We start from the raw sequence: 21,408 nt of genomic DNA, 5'->3' as shown, positions 1-21,408 counted from the left end.
AGAGGCTGGAGGGGAACCTTGCTTTCCCCCTAGCATATGATCACTGCTTTCTGTCAGAGATCTTCCCAGCCCTTCCTAGCCTCACACTTGCCGTTTGCCTGCTGAGCTGGGAGAGTGTCTCCCCTAGCCTGTGGCTGCAAACTCAGTGGGTGATGCTGTGGAGTGAGGAGAGCAGGAACCAATTCCTTAAGGGGCCATCTCAGAGCCTTCCCTGGCTTTTCCTCCCATCACAGGGAGAAGTGCCCCTGCCTAAGTGGAATAAATTGGTACAGACCATTAGCAGCGCAGGTCCTCCTCTGGTGGGGGGGAGGGAAGGGGCTGTCGGCTCTGCTCTGGATACAAAGCAGCCAGCCACGCTCTGGCTCCTTCCTCCTGCACCCCTTGGCCTCCTCCTCCTCCTTTTCCTCCCCCTCCTCCTCCCTGTTTGCACGCTCCCTCCCTCTTTCACTCTCTTTCTTTCCCTTAACGCCACGCTGCAGAAAGGCAGACTTGGGGAACCGGAGGTCCACAGAGGCAGTGGAGGAGGAAGGAGCTCTTCAATGCTGTTTCTTTGCGAGTGAAACGGGGAGGCAGAGAGGCAATGAAGGAGTGTCTTGGTTGCTGCCTGGATTAAGAAAGAATACATTCAAAAAAAAAAAATCCGGACCCAACAAACGAGGAAAAAGGGAGGAGAGAAGGAGGAGGAGGCTGCTGGGGGGAGCCCACTCCGGTGGGTGAACAGCCGCTTTATATCGTGCCTCTGTTCCCAGGGATTAAAGCATGAATGGGAGCAGCTTCCCAGCCACGATGGAGAGAGAAGGCGGTTCAGGCTATGGGAATAAGGTAACTCTTGCCTCTTGCAGGCATTGCATGGCTGAGCTGAGCAGGACAGAGATCCTTTATGCACAGGGCTGGGTGTGTGTGTGTATATGTGTGTATGCAGCGGGCAGGGAGCGGGAGGAAGCGGGGAAGACCGAAAGCGATTTTTCTACCCCTCCCAGTACATTTAAAGAATGCGGAATAGGGTCCTGGGGGCTGCAGTGCTGGAGATCACTTTGCCCCCGCCTTTCTCAAGGCTGGGTGCCTGAGGACACCAAGCTGCTTTGCCTGGGGAATGCTGGCTGGGTTATGGGGAAACATGCCCGTGTCTCGCCTCCAGGAGCACTGTGCTCCCAGCCTTGCCCTCCCAAACCTGCACCTGCTCTGGGGCTCCCCTCGTGGGCTTGCATGCGGCTCTCGGGGAAGCTGCGTGGGGACTACAATGGCCCCGCGCCCTTCCAGCCCGACGGTGCATCCGTGCAGAAAGACGGGAGGGAGGTGAGAGGTGACTGAGAGTTGCTTTTCTCTTCCCTTGGTCATCCTCTGCCTTTTCTTCACAACAGAAAGAGATGGGATTTAGGAGAAGGGGGAACTGAAATCCCTTTCATTTGTGCCAGCAGTGGTGAGAGCCAACTTTGAGGCTGCTTAAAGGGAAAAGCTTTCTGAGTGCTATCTGTTGGAGGAATAGGAGGTGGCTGAGCAATGTTTTGCCATCTGACGAGTAATCTCTGTGTTGTGTTATGTTGTGGGAGTGGGTGGGGATGGAAAATAGTGATTATGGGGGAGAAAGTCCGTGGTGATCAATGAAGCTGTCCGCAAATGATGCTTTCCTTTTCCCTGCTGGGCCTCTCTCTGACTCAATTCCTGGATCTCTGACCCTGAAAGTCCTCATTTCTCTCAGTCAGACCAGAAAGCGCAACTTCAAATAGTATGGGGAGGTGGCTTAGCCCAGATGTTTGGGAAAGGACTGAGGAGAACCTGATGTTTACAGCTGTGGAGCCCATATCCAGTTAATCGCAGCAAGTAGATGTCTCGGCTGGGTGTCCCTCACTATCTTTGGCAGGATCTTGCTGCTGCAATATCCATTTGTTCTGTGCTGTCCATCAGATACCCCCTCCTCCCCTTGCCTTCAGGGGCTTCTTGATTGGTCTTAGCATGGGGTTAGGAAGCATTTGCTTTGATTACTTAGATAATGATGTGTCACAGAAGTCCCCACTTATGTGCACGCAGTGCAGAAAGTCATGAGCTCCAGTGTGCCGTCAATTGACGTAATAACTTGTATACACATCTAAGGAGCTTATGGTCCAATGTTATGGACTGGAAGAGACTGTGCAGTCTGTTGCAGAGGTCTGTACATACTTGTCTAAATTGTTAGTGTCCCTGAGCATGGTGAGGTGTCACCAACTTGTGTAGATGAGTGAGGCTGGGTATGTTTGTGTGTGCACATAAATACGGAAGAAGGGCTGTGTAAACGTACAGTGGAGCTTCAAGCCATTCTTTTGTTTTGTGAGTAATCCTTGCTCACATGAGGAAATTCTCCTAACTCACCCGAGATGCATCTTGCTTGCCTTGTTTGTGTAATTAGTCCTTCTCCGTACACAGATCTCCAATGCGAATGAATTAACTGAGATTTGGCTGGAAGGTTACAGTGGTAGGGATTGCTTGGCTTACCTGACAAAGTTGGAATCAAAAAGGTGTGGGAAAACAGAGGCAGTCGGGAAAAGAGGGCAAAATATCTTTTCTGTATGTAGCGCCTAACTCTGTTTTCTGTGTCAGCTTCAAAGCATTGAGGAATATAGACGACGTTCTGGTGAAGGAATTGAATAATTAGACAGTGAAATGAAGGATATTTCTCTCAGGAGGGCTAGTTCTTGATAGGGGCCAGGAGCTTTGGAAATGGCCAAAGCCAGCAGGACAGTGGATGCTACTAGAATGGGAAGGTAACTGCCCAATAATTTTATTTTCCTGGTTGAATATGTATGGGTGTATGAAAGACAGAGGAAGAAAAATGAAATAGGTGACATTGGCTCTGAGTACTTTCCCATTTCATGCAGTTGAGTTATAAATCCCTCCCTGCAACCCCCATAGGCGTTCCTAGTGAAACGGTGTCAGCTTCTCTGGCAGAGCACTGTGAACTTGGAGTTGTTAGCAACGCAGTAACAGCTTTAATGAGGGTTGGCTCCCTCCAAGCCGGGCTGACCCGAGGAAGGTGCAGAGGGGACCAAGGTCTCCTGTCGTTTTGATTCTCTAGGACAGCAAAGTGAGAGGGCATCCGTGAAGGTCTCCCTCCACATGCATGTGTCAGCAAGGAGGAGATGGGGAGAGCTTTCCCACTTGTTAGTTGGCATCCCAAAGTTTCCTGACCCATCAAGGTGGCTCCTATTGGAGAGTGAATGCAAAGGGGGGATAGTGCCCCAACCCTAGGATGTGCCTGTCACCTTGTATGCATCACAGGCCTGATGCGGTGCCACTGGGGCCAGTGATTCTGTTCTCCTGTGGCTTTGTCCTCATCGGGGCAGTGTCTCACAGAGCTCCAGCCAGCTACAGCGATGCCTGGATTTGCTCTCTTCCCTCCCTTGACCTGCAGTGTTGTTCTGCGTCTTTCTGGTTTTTGCTCTGCAATTGTGCACCTTCTGAGGCAAGAAGAGCAGCAAGTGCCTCCAGCATGCAGGGCCCTGCTGGTTTTTAGCATGCTCACAAATGCTGCATCTTTCTGGCAAACAATTGCTGTAGCTGGGAGATCTGGCCCAAGCTGAGCAAGAAATCTTCCAGTAACAAAGTGTGAGCACATGCTCTCCCCTTGTGCGAAGCTGGCTGCTCAATGTCAAAATAATGCTTTCTGAAAGGAAAACAGCGCGTCTGCCCTTTTAATCTTTTCCAGCACCCTCATGTTGCAACAGCAGAAGCCTTGGGAAATGAAAAGAACTGTCTTTTAAGGGACACTAGGGCAAATGTTGCAATTCATTTTTTAGTGTTTCTTGGAGACTTGCCTTTTGCAATACTTTTGCTCTCTCTTGCCCTTCTTCTATTTCTACTAGCTCCAAAAAAAGTTGCGCAGATTTTTCTTCTTCAAACAAAACCCGGTGGGCAGATTTGAATCCATAAGAAGACAGGATATGGTCCTTTCTTTTATCACTGTGCATTTTGTCTTGCAGGGATGAGCAGTGACAGAGGCTGCCTGGCTTCCAGGGCTGCTTTTCATATGGGCTTAGCAGCAAGATCTCTGACTTCTGGGGATGCAGCAGGCCTTGGTCAGCATCTTTCTCTGTGGGTGATGCCCTCTGTGGCTTTCTCGCCCTCCACTTTTTCTGCAGCCCTCCATTGCATGCAGTAGCCTTGAAAAGTTAGGTGGGCTGTAGCTGTAAGTCCTGTTTGGGGATATGGCTGGAGGTGCATTTGGTGTGGCTTCAACCCACCTGAAAGCAAAGCATCTATCTTCTGGAAGCATTGTCACTGGAAGGGCCCTCTGCAGTGTCTTTTTCATGGGTCCTTGTTCTCTGTAACAAGTTGTCTTTTATGCTTTGCTTGTGGAGATCCTGAATCAGTTACCTACCAGTATTTTGCTTGTCTGGTGGCAAGAGAAGTGATCTTTACCAAGCACAAGATCTGAAGGGTGAGGATAGATTCTCCCTTTTTCTCCCGTGAGCCCAAACTGTTTGTGTTTAGGTTGGCAAGTTGACATCAGGGCTGGATTCACCTTCAGAAGCTAATAAGGGCTTTGTTGAGTGGAGATCACAGGGTGTGGCCCATAATTAATCTTCATATCCTGATCTAGACACGTGGACCACCCCCACGTGCTCTAAGTAATACAGCATATTAGTCACTATTGAATATATCCTCCTACATTTTTTAATGGGAACTCCACGCCTCCAGGGAACTGAGGCACTGAGAGACTGAGGAAATAACTGAGAATAATTCACTGTGCTAGGGAGCAGATCCCAGTCTCTTGCAATGCTAATGGCTTTGTCCCATAAATTTAGCCAGGTTAGTCCTCCTCCTGTTCTTGACCCTCTCTGTCTACGGATGTGTTAACTGCACCAAGTGGCACTTTCCAAGGCGCGTTGTTCACAGGCTTATAAAATGACTCCTGCGCAGCAGGTTACCTTATGGGTGCCTGTACTGTGCCTGCAGCACGCTTGCACAGGCAGCTTTGCACACCTATGTTTTCCATCCTGGCCTGTGTATAGGGGTGCATGTTCTTCCCCTTGTACAGCTGTGCGCAGATGCACACATACTCGGTGTTTCCGTCTGAGAAATGCCCTGTCCTGCCCGAGTACCACAGAGCCTTTCAGCAGTTTGCCAGCTGCAGTGGTACCTTAGAAATGCCTCCAGCTATCCTATCCGTATGAGCCGTGGGGAACACAATGTGATAGGCCTGGCAGTGACAGCAGAATAAATAGGAAATGCTCAAGATCTCCCTCCTGCCTGGATCTGAGCTATTTTCCTAAAGATATGGGACAAGACCTAAGCTTCTGTACAAGGCTGCCTGCTCTTCTTGTGCTTTTCTTTAAGAGCAGGTGATGTATTAGCTCTCAAAGGGTGTGTTAATGCATTGGTCACTGCTGGCCCAGCTCCAGCCTGTATGCTGCCCTGGAATGCTATTTATTGTTAGTTCCTGAGACGTGGTTTGATACTCCAGAGTCCTTGGTGCTGTGAACATCTAGTCTCTGCATTGAAGCATAGTATGTAAGTAAACAGGATGGACAGAGAAAATACTGCATGCTTGGTTTTGATGGAAGGGTAGCCAAATGCTGACAAGGGAAAGGTTATTGGCCTGTGATCACGTAGGGAGTCCCCTGGCAAAGATACGGGAAGCCAGAGAAGAAATTCTGCCAGTTAGAATGGGACAGTCTTCAGAAAGGCATTACAAAAACCCATCTCTGACACCTCTGGGAGGGCATTTACATCTTCACATCATGATTGAGAATTCTCTCCATTCAGCTCTGGGCTGTTGCAAAGACTTGCGTGCACTGCAGAGCCCACAGAAGAGAGATGTCCACTGATCCCTGAGTTCCTTCCACAGTGTCTGCTGGAGACTGGTTATCCTCTCTGAAATAACAACAGCTGGTGCCCTGCTAATGCAACGTCAAAAGTAGAGTTCAGACTCTCTCCTTCCATTCCTGCCTTGTGCACTCTAGACCGGTGGGCTGGGTTGTCAGAAAAATTTGCTCTTCTGCACTGTCTGCCATCTGGGAACCCTGTCAAAGCCCAGCGGATGGCGAATTGAAAGCTGTAGCTCAGAGAAAGTCTGCTTACCCCCCAGAAAGGTGGGAAACCCTTTGCTTAAGTGTACTGACGATGCGGATGTCACCTCGTGTAGGTTCAGTTGCATAGTACAGAGAAATGGGCATTTCCAGGGTGCAGCTCATCTCATCTGAAGGCATTCATCTAAAATAGGCCAAATGAATTCTCCCCGTTATTGCAGAAATAATCTAGACAGCGAGCTCTGCTGTGGGGACCTACACCTAGGGCACTGCAGGAAGCAGGGGGGCGTCTCCCACCCTGGGCCCCTGCAGATGGGTACTGCAAGGCCAGTGCAGCTCTCGTCTGACCTTTTGTGAGTGGGAATTCGTCTGGAGCCAGATGTCCACAACTGCAGCTGCGGCACAAAGATCTCCTCCTGGCTGGCTGCAAGGTCTCACTCCTCCAGCCTCGTGAACGCCGTGCATTATGTTGTGTGGGTGGCAGAGCCCCAGTTTCTCCAGTGCCGCAGCTCGTTGTGGTTATGGGGGCCAGAGATCACGCAGAATGAGACATGCTTCACTTTCTGAGAGGAGAAAGGGGCATGGGATTTGTTTCAGCTTCTTAAATGCCCTAGCACAGTTTCTTCCTCAGATGCGGCACCTGAAAGACAAAAGAAGGCTAATCCAGGAGAAATACCTTGACTCTGCCTCACCTTCCATTCAGCTGGAAAGAGACCAGGAGCAAAAGGATGGATGCTGAGGCTCTGCTCTGGATTTCATGAATGGATGAATCTAGAGATGCAAGTGGGGATTTTGAGGGGATTTGGAAGCCTGCTCCAGGATTTGTCTGGCACGCAAAGCATTTATAATACTTCCAGCATTATCATAACATAATGCCAGTGTGATTCGGGGCCCACTCCGGCTCTCAGTGAATAAAAAGCATAACTCCTATCACGATCAGTAGGAGAGGGATCCCACTTTTGATAAATTGTAGTTTTGCATAGCCCATACTCTTATTCTGGTGGCACGAAGCGAGGGCTAAGATGCTTTTGTGTGCTTCTGTGAATGAGTGGGTCTGGTTGCATATGTGTGTGGGTGCTGAGCAGGCTGCACGGGTAACGCTGCCTCGAAGCAGCACACCGTGGCCTCTTGCAGAGAAACGCAGTGTGACAGTGGAGTGGGTGCCTGGGTTACCTCTCCTGGGCTTGTCTATAAATACCACCTTGGTGCTGAAGCCTTCTGGCTAAACTCCTTAGATTTCATCCTTTGTTTTTCCGTCTGTTTACCAGCTTCTAAAGCTAAAGAAGAAATGTGTACCAACGCATTTCTCTTAACACAGGTGGCCCTGTGAGGGCCAGAACTGTGCTTACCAAAGGCTGCATGGGAAAGTCCTTGGGGGAGGCCAGCTTCTTAGGGAAAGAGGAAAAGCCAGCAAGTGCTGGGGAGTGACATTGCTCTGGCCAAACGGGACCAGACTAGATGATCTTCTATGATTATTCCATCTGAATCCCATAGACTGACACAGAGAGTAAACCTGGAGCTGTGCTGAAACACCAGTGGCCCTGCAGTGCTTCTGGCTAGTGCATCCAAGTGAGCTTTTTCCAGCTTCAGCTCATGTCCTCCCCATCCAACCACAAAAACATAGTGCCACCCTGGTACTGATGCAACAGTCCTGGGGTAGGAATTAATACTGTGGGAACCACTGTCCCAAGGCCTTCAGCCCATCCCTGCACAGGAGAAGCACATCAGAGTGCTGTACCATTTTTGGGTGCTCTGATGCAGGATTTTGGGCCTTTTCTGCAGTCTGCACTGATGTGCTCTGCTCATTTTTAGAACGTCTGTGGATGCTCGCAGTGCAACAAGAGATGCACTGAGCTTGCATGTTTCCTCCTGCCTCCTTCTCTCTGTGCCTGCCCAGCCAGCCAGCCTTGCCTGTCATCAGCAAAGGAGTAACGTTTCCAGAAGGCTTTTCTGTATGTGTAGATCGGGGGCGATGCTGAAAGAAATTCATGCTGTTTCATTGGGCATAGGAGCTATCGTCCAACCCAGGGCCGCTATTACACTGTCCTGAGCAGTCCAGCACTGCCACATTCATATTCAGACTTGTTGGAAGGGAAGCATAACTGCTATTTTGTGTGAGCCCCTGCGTGCCTGCTGTAGCTAGATGCCTCCCTGGTATGTGAATAACTCTGCAGGGGCCTGTGATAATGTGCTAGATAAGTCACTGTCCTCCCGTGGGCACCACATCACTTCCCATGCCCTTCTTGCCCTGCCATCCCTCCGTCCCTGTCGGGAACTGTAACTGCAAGCCCAAGGGAAAGGTTGGAGTTTGTGGCGTGTACAGGAGGTGAGCGATATTGTGCCGTAGCCATTAACGAGGTACATTAACCAGATGATGAGGGAGCGGCCTGACAGGGTTGTTAACTCCGGTCCCTCACCGTAACAAAGCTGTAAAACCCTCCGGAGGGATCAAAGCGAGAGCAGCACTGCACTTTTCTCGGTTGAGTCCAGGCTGAGCAAAGAGCAGCTTTGCAGGAGGAATTTTGTCAGAGACTGGGTGCGGTACCTGGAACCTATTTTGGCTCATGAATAAGTTGATATTTCTTCTGAATAATAGATGCACATGATGGTTGCTGAGAGGCAGATCTGTGAGTGGGCTGGGTCTCTGAAGGAGGGAGTGAGACATACGGAGTAAGCTGCAGTCCTGTTCTGAACTGGGAGCTTGCTGGATGCTGGAAGCCTGGCAGGACTGTGCAGGGATGATGCTTGAATGGTAAACCTGCATGACTGAGGCAGAGAGGGTGCCTGTTTGGTCTTTTCGTGTCTCCTACGGTCAGTATATGCCACTGCCCAGCTCAGGCTCCGGGGCTGAGGAAGATAAATATTTGTAATGATACCATTTATCTGCCTCCGTGAGGGGCTTGGGGCTTGTGAATGTGTGAATGGGAGAATGGTGCTGTGATTAAATCCTAGCACAGTTTATGGTGGGGGTCAGCAGCCCGTGACGGGTGTCTGCCAGGGCAAGTAGGCAGGTTTGGGACAGAACAAAGCAAGGCTGGACCCTGAGAGCTGTGGCTTTTTTTGGGAGGCAACGGCTGTGCTCCGATTAGCAGGATGCTTTAAGATGCTGCCTCACGCAGTGGTACCGAGGCAGCCTCTTGCTTCCTTGAGAGACAGCTTTCACCTGACTTTCTAGTGGCACGTTTTGCTTCTAATTTGGGAGAGAGAAGTATAATCTGGCACAAGACTGCCACCATTGAAAGGCTGCCAGCCAGTTTATGGCACTCTCTGTCTGCATGCTCTCTACAGCCTTGGTGAGATACAGGAATATTCTATCCTCCCCATCCTCAGCTCTTGCAGTAGCTGCAGGGATGCAATGCCCCAGAAGAGGCTGACTTTGGCTGTGTGATGTGAGGTTGTATGGACATTCAAAGGTTTATTCAGATGGGCTGTGATCCACTTGGAAGAATGGCAGCTGGTTATGGAGATTAGAGCTACAGAAGTCACTACTAATCAATAATTCTTCCAGTGTCTTTCTTATAATAGTGGCACATCCACAAGGCGTGACTCTAACATATTCGTTTTCAGACAGTGTGCAGCTCTTGGACTGACCTGTGAGGGTTTGGAAATATTTTGTTTCTGTTTGTCAGTTAGATGAGCATCATTTCTGGCATGATTTTTAACAGGAAAAAATTGCAAGTGCTAAAATTGGGAGCATGGAAAAGATTGGGTGGTATCTGAGTGGTAAGGGTGGGAGCCAGGACAACTCTACCTGTGTGGGAAGCCGTTGGCGTGCACGTGAGGTGTCTATACAGTGGCAGGCTCTTTGGGCAGGGGGAGGGATGCTGATAGATTTGTACGTGTGGTGGGTTGTCCCTGGCTGGACCCCAGGTGCCCACCAAAGCCGCTCTATCACTCCCCCTCCTCAACTGGACAGGGGAGAGAAAATATAATGAAAAGCTCGTAGGTTGAGATAAGGACAGGAAGAGATCATTCACCAATTACTGTGATGGGCAAACCAGACTTGACTTGGGGAAATTAGCTTAATTTATTACCATTCAAATCAGAGTAGGGTAATGAGAAATAAACCCAAATCTTAAAACACCTCTCCCCCACCCCTCCCTTCTTCCCAGGCTTAACTTTACTCCCAATTTTCCGTATCTCCTCCCCGCCAGCGGCCCAGGGGGATAGGGAACGGGGGTTGCGGTCAGTTCATCACGTTGTCTCTGCCGCTCCTTCCTCCTCACACTCTTCCCCTGCTCCAGCGTGGGGTCCCTCCCTTGAGAGACAGTCCTCTACAAACTTCTCCAATGTGGGTCCTTCCCACGGGCTGCATTTCCTCCCGAACTGCTCCAGTGTGGGTCCCCTGTGGGGTTACAAGCCCTGCCAGCAAACCTGCTCCAGCGCGGGCTCCTTTCTCTATGGGTCTACAGGTCCTGCTGGGAGCCTGCTCCAGCGTGGGCTTCCCATGGAGTCACAGCCTCCTTTGGGCATCCCCCTTCTCCGGCGTGGGGTCCTCCATGGGCTTCAGGTGGGTATCTGGTCCACCATGGACCTCCATGGGCTGCAGGGGGACAGCCTGCCTCACCATGGTCTTCACCACGGGCTGCAGGGGCATCTCTGCTCCGGCGCCTGGAGCACCTCCTCCCCCTCCTTCTTCACTGACCTTGGTGTCCGCAGGGTTGTTTCTCTCACATCTTCTCACTCCTCTCTCTGGCTGCAATTGCACAGCTTCCCCCACCCCCCGCCCCCTTCTTAAATATGTTATCAGAGAGGCGCTACCACCGTCGCTGATGGCCAGGCCTTGGCCAGCAGCGGGTCCATCTTGGAGCCGGCTGGCGTTGGCTCTGTTGGACATAGGGGAAGCTTCCAGCAGCTTCTCACAGAAGCCACCCCTGTGCCCCCCCCCAGTACCAAAACTTTGCCACACAAAGCTTGGCATGGGCAGTGAGATTCAGGTGTGGCAGGAGATTGTTAAAAGACACTGTGAAGCAAAGTGATGAGAGTTCAACTCATTCTTGGGTGGCTCAGTTTGAAGTCACATCTACCTCAGACAGAGTTAGTTACTCTAAGTTATTAGTTACTTTAGCTCTGAAATTCTCCAAGTGCAAGCAGCCAGTGTTCAGCCAAGAGTATTGAGAAGGGGGCCTGGCAGGCATAACTGTGAATAAAATTACTCTAAGATGAATCCCTTGGCAGCAAGGTGGAGCTGTCTGGATCCTGGAGGTGTAGATACTATCTCTGCCTCGAGCCTGGCAGACTAGCCTCAGGAAGAAGCAAAAGTGGCAATAAAAGGTGCCTTTCTATAAATAAAGCCCAAAGAACGGTAGGAGGGGGAGCTGCCAATTTCTGCCCTTTGCGGAGGAGTGACTGTCCATGGCATTGTGAGGATACTGGGATTATTGTCAGTGTAATCATGTGAAGAGGTGCTAGGGTCAGGAAAACATTGCACGCCGTAAACCTATTGCTGCTGAATACTTTCGGGGTTTTGCACTAGCAGGACACGTGTGTGGAAGGGATGCTTTGACCTGTGGAGCAGGGGGACCTAAGCCGTCTCCCTGCCACTGCCCTGTCCCCTGGCTTTGGGAAACTTCACAGCTGTGAAGCCCCTGGTGGCAAAGGATTTGTTACAATCCTCTGAAACTGTCACCCCACACATACACCTCCTTTCTTCCTCCAATTTGTCTTTTAATAATGCTGCCAACGTTATTTCTCATTGCTGTCTCGTGCGCTCCGTGCTCTGCCTGGCAGTCCTTTTTGTCTCACCCAGGCATCTCGTACCATAACGCTCTAATGGGAAGAGACTCTGGCTGCTGAAGTTAATAACTTATCCGACAGCCTGAGTCATTCTTGTTACAGAGCAAATTGCGAACTATGCAGCAATCCAGGGCTGAGACCCCGGTCTGTGGGGGGAAAGGGGTTGTGGAGTAGGCGAGTGTTCGCATTCAGGTTGGGATCAGCACGTGCACTCCCCGGCTGCTAACACTGTGGTGCACTTTCAGCTTGTAAATCTTGGGATGCTTCTCAAGCACTGTTACATTGGGTAGATGTGGGAATATGGAGGATCAGGGAGTCCAGGGAAACCTGTTCGAAAGGGAGCCTGCGGAGGAGGCAGAATGAAATGAGGTCTTCACTCTGCACTGACAAAACCAACACGTTCAGAGTGACTGAAAGAGGAAGTTCTTCTCTTTGTTGTCAACATGACAGCGACTCAGAGGAGCAAGTGTGCCAAGACGTCCTCACAGGCGTGCTGCATCCCCCATTTTCATAGCCTGCATTCTGCATTTGTCAGAAAGCCCCGGTCCCTCGAGCTGCAAAAAGGCTTTAGGGCCACCTGCAGCACTGAGCCCTTCTGAGTCCAGGCAGCACTGATTTCTCCCTCTCTGTCTTAACCATCGTTAGTGCTCTGGCTCATTATCAACTGAGTCAAAGAGTTTAGTAAGTCTTGTTTTTAAAGATTAGTCATCTGCAGGAATGACATTTGAAAGACTGACAGTTCCAATCAAATGACAAGGGCTGCTCTTATGCTTGAATATTTTTTTAATTAAAAACAGGTAAAATCAACCTGACTAATTAAGTGTTGTACCTTGAGATACAGCCTAGGAAAGTACAGATGTGGTCCTAGTCATTTGAGGAAGCTCCCAGGCTGCCATCGCATGGGTTGGACAGGCCTGAAGGGAGTGTGATGGGTCTGTGCTGTGGCTCTGCCGATACTCCCCTAACCCTGTTCCCTCCGTGGGCAAGGATGGCCTGCCTCTCTGCCCCTGCCATGCAAGGTTGGTGACAGTCGTAATAATAATGATGTAATTTGCCTGGTTGATTTGAGATGCACCATAATTACTGCATGATTACAATATTCTTAGAGCAGCCATTACAAAACCCTCCAGTTTCTCAGAGCTCCCCAAGGGCTTGTCTCGCTCCTCACCTTGCAAGTAAAACCCTGCAAGGGAGTCTGTCTGTCCATCAGCTGTGTCTGCATCTCTCTCTGTGTCGGATTACATGTGCATGCTTTCAGCCACTTGTAGATTAGAGTTCCCTGGTGCTGAGACACTCTGCGGACCACAGGGAATATTTCCCTATGTTCCAGCTAGTTTGGTGGCAGGATGGTGCTTGGCTGAGCAGGTCAAGCTTTTGCAAGTGATGAAGATGCTCTTGGAAATGGCAGGGGCTGGCGAGTGGTACTGGGGAGCTGGGCAGCAGGGAGAGGCACTCGTAGGTGCCCGTCTTCCTGTGAGGGCTGCTTCTTCACTGCTTTTTTGAGTTGGGCTGTGAAACTGTTGGCTTAATTCTGTCTCCAGCTTTTGTTTGGCTTCCCCATTTCTCATTCATATGGAGAAGATCTGGGCTGGGTTTGGCCCTTGGGTGATTCTAAAATTAGGAGAAATGACCTTCCCCAGGCATGCACACCAGGCTGTCAGATTGGTGTGAGTTGCACTTTGCCAGCACCTCAGGCATCAGTGCTTGTGCCATTTCTGTATTTAGCCTGTGAGCTACTTGAGCCTTGTGATTCCTGTCCAAAAGTAGGCAGCTATTTTCATCTCACCTCTAGATCAAGCTGAGGTGCAGGTGAGCCAAAATAACTAAGCCACAGGGGAAGCCAGAGTCAGTACCAGGCTTAGATTGGAAGCTGGACAAACTTAGATTTAGCCCATGCCTTTCCCACTAAGAGACAAACTAAGAGCCAAATCCCACCTCCTTGGGCAATGCTGGAATAGCTCTGGGTTTATTGGATTTGCATGTGGGGTTTTTATGCTAGTAGAAGAAAAGAAATCATTTCCTTCCAAATGCCTCTCAAATGGAAGACGGGCCATGTTATTCTCTCATGTCAAAGGAGGCAAAAGCCTCCATGTTCACTGTGGAGAAAGGAGGTGAGGGAAGAAGGACGAGTGCATCACGGGAAGCCCTGTGTGCTTCCCTTCAGCAGGCACAGTAGGGGTTAGGAGACCCTGCTGAATTTCGGCAGGGACCAGAAATCGAAGGAAGATAATTTTAAAACAACCTTCCTGTTCCCAATGAGAAGGTTGTGTCTGTTTGTGGGTGTACTAATGGACTGCAGAACTGCAAGCGGTGATTGATTGTGTTGCATGCTGCTGAATTATAGTTTGGCATTTGCTTTATCATCCCAGATCCCCCCCTTCCCTTTCCGTGCTGTAGCATGAAAGAATCGATGTTAATCCTTCAGTCCCATTAGTGACTTTTGCAGAGGTTGCAGGCTGTCAGACTTTCTATGCCCTGTTTGACCACCCAGCACTGAGCAGGGCTTAGGATTTGAGCCTCATCTCTTTAAAGAAGCCATCTAATGGGGATGGGAGCTGGGGGGTTCTCTGTAGATTGGTGTAGTGGGTTTGGCTATGATTTTTTGACCGACTGCTATCCAAGGAGCTGAGAGCTCTGAGTGCCATGCTGCATCTTCGCTAGATCTGTCCCGCAAGGCCATAGGAGAGAAAACCTGCGAGAAATACTTCTGTGACTCAGTGAATGGCCCTGTCCCTCCAAGCACTGCTGCTACGATATAAATATATTTCTGCAGCATTGGGGTATGCTGTGATGCTGCAGGGTTTGTTGCTTGGGCAGCAGCTAACAAGGACTCTTGAACAGGCTGCTTAAGTAGGGTGCAGCAGCTAACCTGGGAACCCTGGCCCTGTTGCAGGCTTGTCTGCAGTGAAAGGTAGTTTGCAATAAGGCAGAAATTTACATGTGAATTTATAGCTCAGAAGCTCTTCAGCTCGAATTACCTGCATGGCTGCTCTTAGTGCCTCTGAAATACAAAGCAACTCATTCCAGGCTTCCGCAGCTGCCTCGTGAGCAGCACGTGTTGGAAGTGGTGTTGTGGGAAGGAGTGCGGAGGAGACGCCACGTGTGAATTTACAGCGTGCTAGGAGCACTCTGCCTCCCCTAAGCAGGAGCAGCACCCTTGTGCTCCTGCGGCAATGGGTGCTCTTGGCTGCCTGTCCGGAGCACCTCTCAGCCTGGACACGTGCACGGTATCAAGCAACTCTGACAACAGCTCCTGCAAGCAGTTTTTACTTCAGTGGCATCTTCAGGGACTTGTGCTCACAACAGCTGGTGTTTTCAAAAGTAATGGAGAATTTGGATGCCTGCATATTTTTTTCCCCAGCCTTCAAAAAAACCCCGCCTTTAAGATACTTGATGTTTGCTGTTGTAAAAAAGAAAAATTGTGCTTTTGAAAACTAAATCCCTTTTTAAGGTGTTTAGTGTGCACAGTGGTGGCGTGCTGCAGTGGGAGAGGGCTAGCTTGCTCACTAGCTCTGCAAGGCTTCTTTTTTTCCCCTTTTTTATGCATTAGAATCAGGTTATTAATAACTCTTTTTAAATAGAGCAGGATTTCTTTTTTTTCAGGGGTGAGAAAGGGAAGAGCTCAATAATTAAAAATAAGTGCTGATGGCTATGAAGCCAGGTCTCAGGTACGGAGCTGGTGAGCTGCCTTCCAGCTGATGCTGAAAGGTGTGTGCCACGTTCTGCGGGCCTTGACCTGCAGCTGAGCGGGGCGGTGGGCCCTGTTGCACTCCCCCGGCCTTGTCTCCCTGGCAAGTCAAGAGGCAACAGCATGTGGGAGGTGAGCAGTCTCATCTCCAGGTCTGGAACTGGGAACATATTGCAGAGCCAGCTGGGAGATAAAATTAGGGCTCGTGGCTTGCTGGGCACAGCTCTTCATATTCAATGGTCATATTTGTGAACTTTCCCAGGTGCAGTGTGATGGGAGGCAGCCCCCAGCATATCCCACCAGCCCAGGGTTCTCAGATGCACCCACGGAATCCCACGCCCTGAATTTAGACAGTATATAAAAGCCTAGGACTTCTGTCAGCCACTAACAACAAAAGCTGTGAACTGCGTGGTGGTGAGGTAATCTTACTACAGCATTAGCAAGCATCGCAGTCTTTTTTCTGACAGCCGTGTCCGTTCTTTCATCACCCAGCTATGTTACGCATGTTTGACTTGTTAGGCTTCCTTGGGTAGAGGGAGAAAGGCAAGTCCACAAGGAGCCTGGTGTTAGCTTGACATGTTTGGCTCAATGATTCAGTCTTGCAGATCCTGAAACAGTGGCCTCCACTGGCCTGCTGGTTGGAAAGGTGAGGCTTGGTCATTATGGCCTGCCGCCTCTCTTACATGAGGAATCATGCAGAAGTGTGCGTCTTCAGACCCTTTGGACAAAGCCTATGCAAAGCCGATTATGGAGCTGTGGAATGCAGTCCAATCGTGTTGAAATTGGGTCATCCTTTGTTAGTGTCACTTTTTAAAATCTATGGAAGTCAGCGGTGCACAAAATATTCAGTGCAATGCAGACCACAGAGGTGGAAATAGAGAGTCTGGAAATATGTCTGTCTGACAATGTTGATGTTGTCTTAGATGAGCAAAGGGGATAACTCAAGGTATCGTTGTCATCAGTTTGAGAAGAATTGATGGAGAAGCCCTTAAATGAGCGAAATGTCGGAGCACTCTCTTCCCAGGACTCATTCAGCGTTCACCCACAAGCCACCTTAAAGAAAGTCGAACAACTTTTCATGGGTGTCATCAGCATTTCCCCTAAGAAAACAACTCCCAGTTGTCTTTCTATTTTGGAAGTGGGCTGTAAGTCAAACAGCTTTTCATCTTGATGGAGACGCTTTTTAAAAACCATGTGTGAAGTGCAGCCGTTTATCAAGAAGTATGGGGTGCTGTAAATGCTTTCTCATCCAAGACCTGAGTCAAACCACAGCTTTCCTCGCTTGAGAGAGAGTCTGGACCAAGCGTTGACAATCCTGACTGATAGACCAGTGCATCCTCTGAAAGCAGTAAGGGCAGCGCTGCCTCTACGACAGACAGGATTTCTCATGTGGCCAGGCCAAGACTGGTGAGACTCTTCCAGGCACCAAGGATCCACATCAGCCTTGCCACTTGCTGTTGCCAAGTGCATGGCACATTTTTTGCTTCTGCCTTGCTTATCACAAGAAGATTGCAAAGCCCAGGTTCAACCCTCTTCAAAAGCACTGTAATGAAAGGATACCTGCCCCTTCCAAGGCATTCCCCTGTGTGTCTTTGGAGCAACAAGGAAAGCAAGTGCAGTGACTGTAGCTAAGGATCTTCGAGAAATCCTGGACAGCACTTGGGCACTGTGGTGAGGATTGCAATGTAAGAGCCTGTACAAGAAAGCAAACACATTTAGGACAATGCATTAAATCTTTTAAGGATTTAACAGATCTGTCTTGCTGTTGGAAGCAGTGAAATCTTGGGACTAGGCAGTGTAGTCGGCATAAGAGCAGTGCCATCACATCTCCTGTCCTGTTTCTAGCTCTGGCCACCTCTACTGGCGTCTGCAGAGGTGGAGCAGGATAGAGGGAAGATTAATCTGGAGAAGAGAAAGTTTCTGATGCTTGTTAAAATTTGGCTGAAGCTCTGAAACTCAAGTGTTTATATGTTTTCCAAAGTGGTGGGTGGTTCATTCTAATTCTGGATATGCAGTTTATTCACATACACAACTAATCCTTTTTCGAATCCTGTTAAGTTCTTGTTCTTCTTAGTATCCTGTGGCAATAAGTTACAGAAGCTAATTGTGCTTGTGTTGAGCTCCCTTGATCCACTTTGCTCATGCTTGCTTTAAATTTTAAGTGTTGTTCTGAGAAGCTTGGTTAATATTTTTTTCTGTGAGATAATCTGTGTTCTTGATCCCATTTGTTGCAACAGGGCTCAAGGGCTCAGGACTGGAAGGGGAGAGTAGGTCAGGTTTTGCTTCAACTGGTGCGAGGTTGGGGCAATTCTGCAATCTCTGTGCCTCAGTTTCTCTAACAGCTTGGTAAACACAAGAAGTGGCCCCTGTGTATGTAGCCAAGGCAAGTGTAGTGACAGAACTAGGGTTTGCAGGTGAAGCTGAACAAAAGTATCGAGTGGAAAAACAGCCTCCTAAAACCAGGCTTCCTTTCCAGACTTTTCCAGTATTTCTGAATTGTCTATTTTTTGTGTTTAAAACAAAACAAAAAAAAAAAAAAAAAAGGAAAGAAAAAAGAACAACACGTTATTTCTCTATTTTTGGCCACAGGAATTATTTTAATTTTTTCAAAGAAGGAAACAAATGCTGGATGAAGAGATGATGCAAACCATCACCCTCCATCGCAGACCCAGTCTGCATGGGCTCAACATTTTTGATTCCCGTGAATGAATCCACTTCTCCTCTAGCTGGCAGATTGGTAATGGTGGTCTGAAACATTTCTGAATCATTCTCACTCCCTTTCTTGACTTGCAATTCAAGCTTCGCATTGTACAAATCGGCTCTAGCTCAAGGATGGTGCATTGCCCCTTGCGGCGGCGTGCAGCCTTGTGGGAGGGCTGGGCTGCAAAGCCTCTGTCCTTTTCTCCCGTGAGTCGGGAGAATCTGAGGTTGAAGTTAGCACCCCTGATTAAATCCTCGAAGAACAAGCAATTCTGTGTGCTCATTACTCAGTTCTGGCTATGTTCTGCTTAATAACTAAACAGTAATTAGCTCCACGGTTTTGCTACTATACTTATAATAGCCCCCATTAAAGTTATGGGGTTTTTAGGCAGTAATGGCTTACGGAGTAATTAACGAGCAAGAGGCTTTTATTACTACCTTTATTTTTAGCCTGTGCTTTACAAGCCTTTTCTGCCAAATACCAAACTCTTAGACAGAGGCTTGTCGTGCCCGTCCCCTGCCACGCGGTGCGGAGAGGAGCAGGGCTGCGTACCTGGAGCCAGCCACCAGCGTGCCCGCCTGCGGCCGGGGGGAGCCCAGTGGCCAAGCCCTTGTCCCCAGTGTCTGCGGTGCTGTGTGATTGCATGGGAGAGCCGTAATTGCCCTGTGCCTCAGTTTCCTCATCTGAAAAGTGGGCACGACAGTGTTGCGCTCACGTGCCTGCGGCCGTTTTCCGGGCAAACCGACTGGCTGAGGCGTGTGAACTTGGATGTAAATTCAGAAGGGTTTGTTGGGTTGCAGGGGCTGTGGCCCAGGGGCTCAGTGGATTGAGGTGGGCTGAGCAGAGGGACCAGCTCTGGCTTGTGCCGCTCCTGCACCATTTTTCAGCAGGGATCAGAACCAGGTCGCTATTGCAAAGGTGAAAGAAACCCTGTGTTTAGGTTTAGCGGAAAAGCTATTAGTGAGAATATACTTTGTATCCTGAAGTATGAGTGTTTATTTTCTTTGTAAAGCTTTTGTTGTAGGATTTGGCTGTGTTTATTTGTTATTTCCTGGCTGTTTTGTAATACAAGTAAGTGTTTGGTATGTTTGTTTGGCTTTTGTGTGTGTGTTTTTCTTACATCTAGACGATATTTTTACTCCAGTGGCTTATGTATATATACAACTTCAGCTCAAGCAATTCTTTAGTTTAACATGTTCTAAATCACTTCTGTTCAATGGGGGGAAACCAAGGAGTAATGATGCTGGGGCTGATCAGCCCCGAAGGAAGAACGCAGGTAAAACTGATTATAAGTCAGATTGCAGATCAAATCAGTGTTTCCTACAGTAAGTGTCAGAGCTGACGCCGATTAACTTGATTTAAAAAAAGAACCTTCAGTGTTTAATAATCCAGCATGTTACTAAGATGTGGCTCCAGGATTTATTAAAGCTTTTTTATTAGATGAGTGCCCTTTTAATATTGTCATGCCTTGACACCATTGCCCTCTGCCGGAGGATGTGAAATCTCTTTCACCATGTGGCAATAGCCCTTCTGCTTGCAGCATGTCCAAATATATTTCTGCCAAGGAAAGTCTTTCCAAACTATGCAGAACACCTTTGTTTTGGAGGTATTTTAGCCCCAAAATTGCTTACATTTGAGCTGGTGATTTGTGTCTTTTGCCTGATTTTTTCAAAACTGAAAAAAGAAAATATACTTTCTGTAGTGGAAAATAGAGTTTGATCTTTTTAATTAATTCATGTTTAAATTTGTTCCTCCTCCTTCTTTTCCCTGTGGAAGAGGAGGCAGCAGAAGCCTAAAATTGACAATCTGAACAAAGTCAGGTTTTGCTTTGAATGTTTTCAGTGGGAAAAGGAGAGTGGTATTACGATGGGGCAGGGGTAGAGTGAATGCCTTGAAGGTAAGCATAATTTTCCCCAGGTTAATTTTTGGCTAGCCTCACTTGTGCCATAAACAGCAACAAAAAGCATCATTTGGCTTTGGTAGCAAGGGATTTTTTTGGATGCGGGGCAAGCCCTCTGTCTTGGGCTGTGAAGCTGTGACTTCTCTCGCCAGCAGTGTAAAATCGCAGGCGACCATGTATTTCCTAGCTGATGTTGTTCACAGGAGAAAATGGATTTCACTTTTTGCAGCTTTAACATGTGACGATGAGGTGGGAGTGTGGCTTTGTTACACCGAGAACTGGCGTCACCCTGCACTGAGGCCCGCAATTGCATTAGCCTGTTGGGAGGGAACACGCTTGAAATACTTCATCTGGATCCACATTTCATAGTGCTCACAGCAGCCCCAAGTGAATTCTTGTGATGTCCTTCAGTCAGGCTTCTCAGGATCATCAATAAAATCAAATCGCTTCAGGAATTAACAGCGAGCAAATGTCTTTGCTGCAGAGCAGAGTATGTGGTACACCGTGGATGCCGATGGGCAGCTCGGCGTGCAGAAGCGTGGGTCAGCAGCTGGGGGTCAGTCTGTGGTCTGTGGCTCCACGTTCTCCCCCAGCCGACCATCGCCATCTGCGATCCGGATCTATACTGGGGTTGTGTCCCTTCGGGCGTGTGGAGCGCGCTGTATATAGGGAAGGGAACATTAATTACAGCCAGTGGCGCGGGGTATCTGATTCACATCTGCAGCCCACACTTGCTGATGGCGCAAAAGGAGCTCAGCGTTCAGCCGGCCCCAGGAGGACATGGGGAGGAAGCGTTCCCGTGGCGGAGAGCGCCGTCCCCGGGAGCTCTCGGCTGCCAGCCCGAGCAGAGCTGCAAAGCAAAGCCGACAGCTCTCTGCTGGGGCACGAGTGGGCTGTGTTGGCCCCTGGCAGCCAGAGCACCAAAGTGACAGATGATTGACCAGGGAGCTGCTAAATGCTCTGTAGCAAATTAAAAGGAATCGATCCCGAAGAGACCAATGCACAAATCATTGGAGCCTGCTCATTTTCCCCTGTGTTGAGGGGAGGGAAATTAGAGCAGCACCCCAGCCCAAAGGTGCCCATTCTCCATCGTACGAAGCCCAGGGTCAGCCTGTCCTATGGGAGGTGCTGACAATTTGAGTCTGGATTGGCAGGAGGCAAGAAAAAGGCATCTTTAAGGTAAGAGCACTGTATTTGGAGGCAGCTGCCCTTGACAAACGGGGCATTTGATGCATGCCAGCCCACTGTGGCAGCTTGCCAGATGCTGTGAATTGACTCAGAGTGGCTCTTTTAGCATGTCATTTCCTCCCACCCCATCTCCAGTGGCAGAGTCCTTTCCTTGGTGCATTTGCAGCGAAGGCACTTTACGGCCCTGCCCTAC

General features: G+C 49.2%; 1 protein-coding gene across 8 annotated transcripts in view; it reads left to right on the top strand.

The window, feature by feature from the left end:
• Positions 1-338: 338 nt before the first annotated feature.
• B3GAT1 (beta-1,3-glucuronyltransferase 1) overlaps positions 339-21,408 on the top strand; it is a 39,765-nt gene continuing 18,695 nt past the window's right edge. For 6 of the 8 annotated variants that reach the window (XM_087763414.1, XM_087763413.1, XM_087763411.1 and 3 more), the window contains exon 1: positions 339-822. The gene's annotated coding sequence lies outside the window, so the exon portion shown is untranslated. Of the gene's footprint in view, positions 823-8,695; positions 8,755-21,408 lie in introns of those variants that run through there. The other 2 variants (XM_087763409.1, XM_087763412.1) reach the window with 1 other exon arrangement.

This window comes from Nipponia nippon, unplaced genomic scaffold (genome assembly GCF_047370975.1).
Source record: "Nipponia nippon isolate SJK-2023a ecotype South Korea unplaced genomic scaffold, ASM4737097v1 scaffold_28, whole genome shotgun sequence".
NCBI lineage: Eukaryota > Metazoa > Chordata > Aves > Pelecaniformes > Threskiornithidae > Nipponia > Nipponia nippon.
The sequence above is the reverse complement of the archived record's forward strand: the minus strand, read 5'-3'. Positions and strand labels throughout refer to the sequence as shown.